This window comes from Bos indicus x Bos taurus, chromosome 21 (assembly GCF_003369695.1).
Source record: "Bos indicus x Bos taurus breed Angus x Brahman F1 hybrid chromosome 21, Bos_hybrid_MaternalHap_v2.0, whole genome shotgun sequence".
Taxonomy (NCBI): domain Eukaryota; kingdom Metazoa; phylum Chordata; class Mammalia; order Artiodactyla; family Bovidae; genus Bos; species Bos indicus x Bos taurus.
Window position 1 is genome coordinate 11,822,008 of NC_040096.1, and position 10,377 is coordinate 11,832,384.

At 39.0% G+C, this 10,377-nt stretch overlaps 1 long non-coding RNA gene across 1 annotated transcript in view; it reads left to right on the plus strand.

The window, feature by feature from the left end:
• Positions 1-4,814: 4,814 nt before the first annotated feature.
• The window catches only part of LOC113879902, an 18,687-nt gene continuing 13,124 nt past the window's right edge, over positions 4,815-10,377 (plus strand). The window contains exon 1 of the long non-coding RNA XR_003507511.1: positions 4,815-5,158. This is a non-coding gene — a long non-coding RNA (uncharacterized LOC113879902). The remainder of the gene's footprint in view (positions 5,159-10,377) is intronic.

Here is a 10,377-nt window from a genome sequence, read left to right on the forward strand (position 1 = left end):
TGTATGCAAGTTTGGAGTGTGTGTGTGTGTGTATGTGTGTGATTACTTGTTTTTTTCCAAAATGGGCTACACCCAAAGATTTTCCTATTCAGCAATTCTTCACGGAATTTCATCTGAGTCATTTGATGTACCTCTAATTTTTTTTCTTTTTAGTGATTGAATCATTGTCCACGGCATGAATGTACTGAACTTATTTTTTTTTGTCACTATGTAGCAAACATTCACACATATGAATGTTTATATGTATTTATATGTATATATAACCTTCGATATTCCACATACTGACTAAAACAGAAAGAGAGGGTTTCATTCATTTCATTTCTTCATTTCTTGGGGGACCTTTAAGGATGGGACTATTGAGTAGAAAAATATATGTACTTTTAAAATATGCTCTCAGATTGCATTTCTAAAATGCAAAAAGTCTTTGAAGCATGAACTGGAATCAAGATTGCCAGGAGAAATATCAATAACTTCAGATATGCAGATGACACCACACTTATGGCAGAAAGCAAAGAAGAACTAAAGAGCCTCTTGATGAAAGTGAAAGAGGAGAGTGAAAAAGTTGGCTTGAAACTCAACATTTAGAAAAATAAGATCATGGCATCTGGTGCCATCACTTCATGGCAAATAGATGGGGAAACAATGGAAACAGTGACAGACTTTATTTTGGGGGGCTCCAAAATCACTGCAGATGGTGACTGCAACCATGAAATTAAAAGACACTTGCTCCTTGGAAGAAAAGTTATGACCAATCTAGAATGCATATTAAAAAGCAGAGACATTACTTTGCCAACAAAGTTCAGTCTATTCAAAGCTATGGCTTTTCCTGTAGTCATGTATGAATGTGAGAGTTGGACTATCAAGAAAGCTGAGCGCCGAAGAACTGATGCTTTTGAATTGTGATGTTGGAGAAGACTCTTGAGAGTCCCTTGGACAGCAAGGAGATCCAACCAGTCCCTCGTAAAGGAAATCAGTCCTGAATATTCATTGGAAGGACTGATGCTGAAGCTGAAACGCCAGTATTTGGTCACCTGATGCAAAGAACTGACTCATTTGAAAAGACCCTGATGCTGGGAAAGATGGAAGGAAGAAGGAGAAGGGGATGACAGAGGTTGAGATGGTTGGATGTCATCACCAATTAGATGGACATGAGTTTGAGTAAACTCTAGGAGTTGATGATGGACAGGGAAGTCTGGCGTGCTGCCGTCCATGGGGTTACAAAGAGTCAGACATGACTGAGTGACTGAACTGAACTGAACTGATCAGACTGCTTCCCTAAAATTCAAAAAGTCTTCACATTTTTACAAACGGTGTATGAATGTACCCTTTCCACATATTCCTGTCCTCAGTGGGTGATGTAGCATTAAAACAGTACCAGTTTGATGAATTAAAGTGATACTTTGCAATTTTGTTATTTTCATTTTCCTGCTGCTTAGTGCTTTGACCATCTTTTTCTTTGTTTGGGGACCACCTAGATTGGCTCTGCCTTCTTCTCACAGCCTCTGCCCATTCTTCTGTTGGACTGTCTCCATCTTGACAGTTTGCAAGTGTGTTTGGTGTGTATTCCTATTAACCCTTTTTCTCTATTATTTTTGTAATTAAAAGAAGCTTTGTTTTAGAAAAAGAGACAGAAGATAAAAGGATCTGAATTTCATTCAAAGATGAAAATGCTTAAAACATTCTCTCTTGGAAAGATTTGCATTTTAATTGGTATCAAGCCTGAAAAGAATGAAGATCCTAGAGATACTTGTGATCGTCGGGGAAAGGGTATAAATCAAACCTCTTTGATGGCTTGATTCGCATTTCTCCCGCCAACATTTAGTCTGTACACACTATAGTATCTGGATACTCGATCGTGCTGAAAAGCCGAGTATGTGTTGTGTTCAGACTTACAGTGGAGGAGGGGCCAGGGCACAGTGGCAGGGAAAGCAGTTTTTAGAGACTTAAACTTTGGGTCTTAGGTGATTGTAATGGACCGTTCGTTTTGCTTTGCTTTGTTCTTATTTTTTATTGCGGTAAACTACATATAACATGAAATTTTCAGCACAGAGTTCAGTTCGGTGGTGTTCTGTGCATTCATATTGTTGTGCAGTCATCACCGTCATATATCTCCGGAACTTTTTCATCTTCCCAAACTGAAACTCTGTATCCATTAAACACCAGCTCCCCCTCCCTCCTCTCTCCGCCCCTGCGACCATCATTCTGCTGTCTGCTTCTTGAAGTTTGACTACTCTAAGAATGTAATATAAATGGGATCATATGGTATTTGTTTTCTGTGACTGGCTTATTTCACTTAGAATAATGTCCTCAAAGTTCATTCATGTTGTAGCATATGTTAGAAATTCCCTCCTTTTTAAATTCTGGAATATATGTGTGTGTGTGTGTATATATATATATATACACACACACACACCACATCCTATTCATCCTTTCCTGCATGCATTTATGGACACTCACACTGCTTTTACATTTTAGCTATTGTGAATAATGCTGCCACGAACATAGGCATACAGTTATCTTTCTAATATTGTTTTCAATTTTCTTGATACTATTCCTAGAAGTGGAATTTCTGGATCATGTGATAATTCTGTTTTTGATTTTTTTTGAGAAACCACCATACTGTTTCCCATAAAAGCTACACCATTTTACATTCTTACCAGCAGTGCAAAAGGGTCCCAGTTTCTCCACATCCTTGTCAATGCTTGTCACTCTGTAAAAATCTATGTTAACTATCTTAATGGTTGTGAGTTAGCACCACTATCGTAGGTTTGAGTTGTGTTTCTCTGATGATTAAAGATGTTGCGTATCTTTGCACGCACTTATTGGCTATTTGTATCTCTTCTTTGGAAGGACCTTTTGTTTTGAGGCTGCCACAGGCTTGATTCCATAAAGGGGGCTGATATGCAGACCTCCTGGGCACATAGAGAACTAATTCTTCAGTATTTCCAGAGCACCTAGAAAGACTGGAAGTAGAAGGTTGATGTTTGCCTTCACAATTTGGAGGCAACAGAGGCAGACGGACATAGTGCAGCACCCTCTCACCCTCCCATCCATCAGATAAAAATGACAAAGACAACAACAGTGGCCCCTGAGCAAACACTCTTCTCAGTCTGTGTCTCGTGGCCATAGATTCCCATAGATTCTTGTGGGTACTAGTATGAGCTCCACTGCTTACTTCTCGTATAAACTTGGACTACTTAGATACGCTACTTACCTTATAGGATGAACCTTGACTTGCTTTTGTGTCAAATTAGGAAAGCATCTCCAGGAGCTGTTCAGGCATTAGTGGATCAAGAGTTGAATGTGTATGTAGTTGCTCTGAAATTGATTTAAAACATTCTAGAAATGGGACTGCTTTGGCTACTTTTCAGGGAAAGGCTAATCTCATTCTGTGAGCTGTAAACCCTGGAGAGTCATCGTTAAATATCTCCTTAGAGTGAGAATAAGATGGCCATTTAAGTTTGGTTCTTTATAAATGTTTATTGTTAAAGCCTCCTCTTCAGTAAGGATACCAGAGGGGAGAGACTCCACCACGGTAGGACGTCCCACTCAAAGGTGTGATTTGTAACAGAAGGTTCTGGGCAATGGAATCTGCTTCCTCCTTCCCCCATTCAAAATTTCCAGAAGCACAGATGAGCTACTGGCCAGTAAATGCTTGCCTACATGGATGAAGATGGGCTGTTTATAGCTGAGAACTGAGGTCCCGGGGGCGTGGACCGGCAGGCTGAGCCCACGCCAGCCCTGCTAAACAGCACCCACGCTGTTCTCTTTACCTCCTCCTCACGGAAGCCAGGTGCTTTGCGAACCCAGAAACATTATTTCTGCCATTTACATCATGTTTTTTTAAAGTTTGGAAAATATAAGTAGAAATAAAATCTGTCGGTAGGCAAAATGTGTTATGAATCACAGCATCTCTCTGAAAGAACTTGAGCCAAGAGGATATTTTGATTTGAACAAGTCATATAATTCAGGCCAAAATGGCTTCAGATTTGAACTTCCCCAAAATAGTGAGGGTTTGCCACGTCACTCGGCTGACATAGATAGGGTGATCCCCACTTTTAGGATGAAATGAAACTTCTAGGAAAATTCGAAATTGGCTAGTACCTTTTTGCCTCTGGAGGGTATGGGAGGAAGAGAGACAAACCAGGGAGCAATACTACATTGTAATCTGTTAGGCATCAAAGAAACCTTTCTCTAGGTTTTATAAATCCAGCTGCATAAACTGCACTAGACTCGAGCCTACACACACGCACAGACACACACACACACACCGGCACAAAGAATAGAACTAGGGACCACTTTAACAGCAAAGTGGCCGTAAATCAGTGTGTTGGAATTTCATCAATATGACATCATTCCCAATGTGACATGGGAGAGCCCACCCTCCATTTCCTCTCCCTCTCTCCCTCACACTCGCCCCCTTTCCTCTTAAAGAGATGATGAAGCTGCCCGTGCAGCACAGAAGGATAATAAAAACCTGTATCCCTTAAGCTGAATTCAGCCCATTGAACTGCACAAACAGCAATAACCAAAACAAAGCTAGCAGGAAACGTTTGCACACAGCATCTGTTATGATCACATAACCACGAGACAGCTGTTTAATCCCAACTGTTAACATAAGATCATTTGTGTGTTTGAAGAGCAATCCCATTTGGATTTCCCCCTTTATTTATTTATTTTCTAGCTTTTCCAAGAGAGAGGCTTTCTCAGCTGTAGGATGCGATTTGTGTTGCTGTCTTTTTCCACTTTCACCCTCAGCTTCTGAAGGAGAGGGGTGTTGTGGTTTTTCTAACTCTAAATACTCAGAAGGGAGAGGGGATGGCTGTGTGGTCTCCTAACCGAGCAGGGCATGGCCCTTTCGCAGCCTGTGGGACCTGCTTTTTGCTCTCCAGAACATTTATAAACCATTCTGGTCAGATTATGGGAAAAGGCCCTCACATGAAACGCGTCTGGTGGTCTCAGCCAAATTCTGGTGAGACTGGAGTTTTCTCAGCACCACCCAGGATTGGAACCAATTCCTGTGAAGCTCAGTTCCAAAACCCAATCATTAGGCTCACAGCTACTTTGAAAGGGTCAAGGAAGGATGTCAGCAGTTTGGGTGGCCTGTCTGAGTGCCCACTTTGGAACAGTGAGCAGGACACCTACAAGCCTTCTGATGGTGAGTTTTAGGGTCATACTTTTTTTCTGTTTTTCCATTTACATCATATGTCACTGCCTGCAATCTCCCTAAATGCTCAGCAGAGAAAATGCACGCTTCACTGTTGAATTGCAGCCAGCATATCACAGAAGGAGTTGATGCCAGTGGCAAGCAGGCCAGAGCTGATCATGTGGGCTTGGGGTGAGGAGAGCTGGCCATGCAAATGTGGACAAGCATTAACCTTGAAAACTGCCTGAAATTAGCATTACATAAATCTTTCCTCACCTCTTGCTTTAAATATTTAATTCCAGCAAACCCTCCATGTTGATCCCAACATGGTGATGATAATATTTATGATATTAAGTTTATCTTTCTGGGAAAATAGAAAGTCTATGGCTTCTAATATATGTCTTAAACCTGATTCTTGGGACAAGTTCATTTCTAGGTCATATAAACCTTGGGAATGGAAGGGACTTTTACTCCTCTCTCATTTTTTTCTTTTTTTAATGTATTCCTGATGTTTAATTTAATTTTCAGTGTTTTTTTTGAATTATTGACAAATAAAAGTTGTATACATTTAACATATTTCACTACATATTTGATATATGTTTCCATTGTGATCATGCTAATTAAATTAATTAACATTTTTAAAGATCTTTTTATGTGGACCATTTTTAAAATCTTTATTGAATTTGTTATAATATTTCTTCTGTTTTATGTTTTTTTTTTTTTGACCCCCAAGGCATATGGGATCTTAGTTCCCCGACCAGGGATCAAACCCATACCCTTTGCATTGGAAGTTGAAGTCCTAACCACTGGACTGCCAGGGAAGTCCCGATTAACATTTTTGACTTTAACTTTTGAAAAATGTAAGTTGTTTAAGAGGAATTTACATCTCTTTGAAATGAAAAATATCACAAGGACAATTTTTGAATGACCACTGAATTTCTCCTGATGAAAGCGGCCTCAATTCTCTCTTGTGGCTTCACATTCTCACAACTATTGCTTCATTCTCTCTCCCTGACCCTTCAAAGAATAGGTACTGAGCTTCTACAGAGGTCAGTTTTCTGTGATTTAGTAGGAAAAGCAAAAATAGTCAGTGATGGAAGCAGTCAAAAGAGAGTAACTATCAATGTTGGAAAAAATTAAACATGTAGGTCACTCTAGGTGGTGATTTATTACCATACTTAGATAAAATGCATTTAACTTTAGCTTGACATTCTTTATCACACACACAAAAGTTTGCATCCAGCTGCAGGGGGTGGGGGAGTAACTGCGATCTCTATAGATTTTGAACATTCATCTTAATGGTCCACTTCCCCTCCATGGGACAAAATCGCCAACATCGTTAATAGGAGAAAATCCTTTATCGACTGATTCATTTCCATGTTTTGTTTCTGCAGCGAGACGGGATATCCTGTAAGGTGGCGAAAAGGGAGGGAAAATTAGTACTATCCGTTTTTGATTTGCCATTATTATATTGTTATTTCTGCTCTCAAGATGGTATTTTATTTATCTACTGGTTTTCATATATAACAAGTATTTTTGGTGATGTTTTTCTCCTCTCCCTTCCCAGTTTACCCCGGTTAAAAAATTGCTCTTGGCAGGATTTGGAAGGGAGTTTACTTTTGTCACATAAAGAAGTCATTATCATTTAATATTTGCTTCTTTTATTAAAACTAACTAATGGGATAGTTATTAGGTACCCCCATTTACTGAATAAAAGCCTTGGTTTATTTTGTTTGTTTTGCCTAAGTATGGGAAATACTTTTGATTGATTTTAGAAGAAGAATTACCAGACTGAAGAGAGACATTCCACTGCCTGAGCAAGCACACACAAGTTACAAGTATCTTTCAGATGCTCATTAGTCAGCTAAAACCAGGAAATAAATATTCTACTGTTTTGTGATCACTTCCAGTTACTGCTGTCACAGGAAACATAAACGAGAGGGAGATGATCTGAGAAAAACTGGGTCCCAGTTGGACCCCGACCAATTCACATACCACACACACCTCGCCAGGACATTCAGCCCTGGTGAAAAGAAGCAGATGAGTCTGCTGCTACCCTAGAAATATTTGAAACTGGCCACATTTATTTCTGAAACTTCAAACACTCAAAGCTTTAGAAAAGTATTTTTTTCTGGATTATTAAGCTTTGTTGCATTTTTGTCAAGTACGAAATGCTACATTTCAAAGCAGTATATATCTCTAGAACAAAGCTTGAAGATTTTCCCATTGAATAGACTTTTCTTCCCTGGTTCCCCAGACGGTAAAGAATCTGACTGCAATGCAGGAGACCTGGGGTTCAGTCTCTGGGTAGGGAAGATCCCCTTGAGACGGGAATGGCAACCCACTCCAGTATTCTTACCTGGAGAATTCCATGCACATAGAAGCCTGGTGGGCTACAGTCCATGGGGTCAAAAAGAGTCAGACATGACTGAACGACAAACACTTTCACTTTCACTAGTAAGAATTAATAAAACGTTTCTCTGAATTTTGAATATACTTTATTGTTCTATGAAACATAGGACAGATCTTGGCAAACAACTATTCATAAGGTCATGATTTTACAAATAAGCACCTTTGAAATGAGGACAGGAAGGCAGTATATTGCTTGACATCAGAGGATAGAAAACAGAAATAAACCAATTCTAAATTATCGAGAGACTTCATTTTGTAAGATGGATCTTTCTTGTGTTATATCTTCTTCATTTTTTACAGAATGTGACTCCTGAAGTGGCAGCCTTTTCTCAAGATGTTCATCTTGAATATAAGAAACAAATTAATCAAAAAATGAGTAAACAGACAATGGAGGTGAAGTGTTAGGAATGTGGACAGTATGTGAGTAGGAAGTTGTCCTCCGGAGTCCAGTGCATCATTTCCTGCAGCTTCTGTTTCCACCTCACCTTCCTCTTGTCCATTCATCCCCCTGTTTTTCCATGGTCTATGTCCTGTGGCCTGTAAGGCTGTTTCATGCTGAGTTCCAGATTTGCTTTTTCTAATCTACATTTCCCTTCAAGATTAGACCAGAGGTCAAAGAGAATTTCTGCTTACCCACTATCTCCTCCTCTGATTATTTCTATTACATCAATCTTCCTTGTCGTTCTTAATAATGAGTTCTAGCTTAGAATGTGTTTGATATCAGTTAATATAAGACACTGGGGAAAAATTAGAAGGACCCCAAAATTTACCTGCCACATATCCTTTGGAAAGTGTGTACCTCAGTTAAATTGTGAGAGGAAAAATGTTCGCATTTTCTTCTAAATTGCTGGACGTTAGCCACTCTTTACTCCCTCTTCAAATCACCTCCTATGTCCTTCCCAACAATCTGCACATACGGTGGAGGAAATGGAAACTCTGTCCAAGACAGTCACTCCATTGTCCTTGTAAATCTGATGGGACGTAACTCAGCACAACACAAACCGTAGATTACAATTTACTTGTTAGAAATATCCCAGGGAACATTTTACACTTTAAAATATGTGCTTTCAATTTGTTAACTAGCTTGTTTGTTTCTGTTTGGTTTTCTTTAAAAAAAAAAATAAATTTATAGAATTGATTGGTAATTTGGACATTGGTAACAGAAAGATTCTTTTGACAAATGAGTCAAAGAATGTTTTATATAAAAGAGGATTTTCACTGAGCAAAAAATATTTTGAGATAAACAGTCCGATTAAGCATTGTATACAATCAGAAAAGAAAACTATGCCAACCAGTTCTGGGTACTTCATTCCCTCAAACAACCAAAGGGTAAATTGAGGCAATTATCCCAAACACTTTTTCTTAATTACAGGGACTTTAGCAGGTAAGCAGGTTCTGGGCCTAAATTTTTGCAATAATTATCTTAATTTACACTTTGTTTTGCATGTGAAGACACTGCCTGAGCATCATGGTCACTTATAATTGTGTTTTTGAACTCTGTAACTAAACACATTTGAAAACAGTAATTGGTCCAAAAAGGTATTTTAATACCACTGCTAACTTTATTTTTTTTTAATCTTACATTCTTGAGCATGCATTCCATTTATAATTTAAAACAAATGAGCATTTCAAAAATTATATTAAAATAAAATACCTTGAATGAATTTGCAGAGTTTCTCAATGTGTGGTCTCGGAGGAGACTGTGGCAGCCATCTTTGGAAAATACAAACTGTCACAGAGCCCTTCTGGTTATATGTGGTACCCGACCACTTCCTCTCTTAAAAAACCACATGCTGGATATTAGGAACCTTTTCTAGTTCAATGCATTCAATGATCTCATTCAAACATGTAGGGTTGGTTTCTCTGAACCGGATGTTCACTTAAGGTGAGCTCCCGTCCCAAGTCTGCCCCATGAGATATGTCCTCTCCATCTGTGAGGCCACCCTAGGTCTCTTTCCTTTGTTCTGTCTCACATCTCTTTAATGACACAGGAAAATAAAAGCAAGAAGAGCAGATACTTCAAACCATTGTTATTTAGACAGGTCTTCAACACCATCTAGCTCTGGGTGAGGCATTATCTTACAGTCCAAAATCATGACTCTCATTTTGCCAATGAGCAAAACTAAGGCTTGAATAAGGTATTTTATGCCCAAGGTCACATAGTCCAAGGTCACGAAGCCAAGAAAGGCAGATATGATATTTGAGTGTAGGTGTGCCTGACTCTCAAACCTTCCCATTTCCTGTTCATAAAATGGCCAATGCCATTGGAATTTCAATCAGAAAGATTCCACTCGGACCTAAACTTTTCTGCAGTCCCTCAAACCTGTAAGACTGAAGTCCAACAGATTCTATCTGGTATTTATTATTTAAACAAACAACAAAACTTGGACACAGGGACAGGCCAGAAAAAAATATAATCACTTCAAAAATTATTTTCTGTTAGACCTCACTTTGAGGTGGACTCTAGGATTTGTTGTTGGGAGAAGGGAAGGGAAACTTAGTTATGGAACTGCTTTCTGGCCAGATAGTTTACATATACTCTTTCTTTTTTTTTTAATTTTATTTTATTTTTAAACTTTACAAATTGTATTAGTTTTGCCAAATATCAAAATGAATCCGCCACAGGTATACATGTGTTCCTACTTCTCACACCAGACCTCGGAGGCCAGTTCCCGCTTCAAAGATAAGGATCAGACAGGTTAAGTAACTTATTCCAGGTCACATGCTAAGAAGCTACAGGCTGAATTCCAGCCCAAGTCCTCTGACACCACAACCCAGGCCTTCACTGTCTTCGGCAGAGTTTTCTTATTTAGCACCAT